Source organism: Theropithecus gelada, chromosome 17 (assembly GCF_003255815.1).
Source record: "Theropithecus gelada isolate Dixy chromosome 17, Tgel_1.0, whole genome shotgun sequence".
Classification (NCBI taxonomy): domain Eukaryota; kingdom Metazoa; phylum Chordata; class Mammalia; order Primates; family Cercopithecidae; genus Theropithecus; species Theropithecus gelada.
In genome coordinates, this window is record NC_037685.1 from 80,760,335 (window position 1) to 80,760,621 (window position 287).

Here is a 287-nt window from a genome sequence, read left to right on the forward strand (position 1 = left end):
CCCCCAAAATAGGGGGGGTTACGGGCCCCTTCCACTGCACCCGGCTAATTTTTTTTTTTTTTTTTTTGTATTTTTGGTAGAGATGGGGTTACATCATGTTGCCCAGGCTAATCTCAAACTCCTGAGCTCAAGTGATCCGCCCGCCTCAGCCTCCCAAAGTTCTGGGATTACAGGCGTGAGCCACCACGCCTGGCCACCCTCATACCCACTTTTAAAAAACTTTATATTATAGAACATTTCAAAGATATACAAAATAGTGAAAATAATGTAATGGGCCATCATTAGAC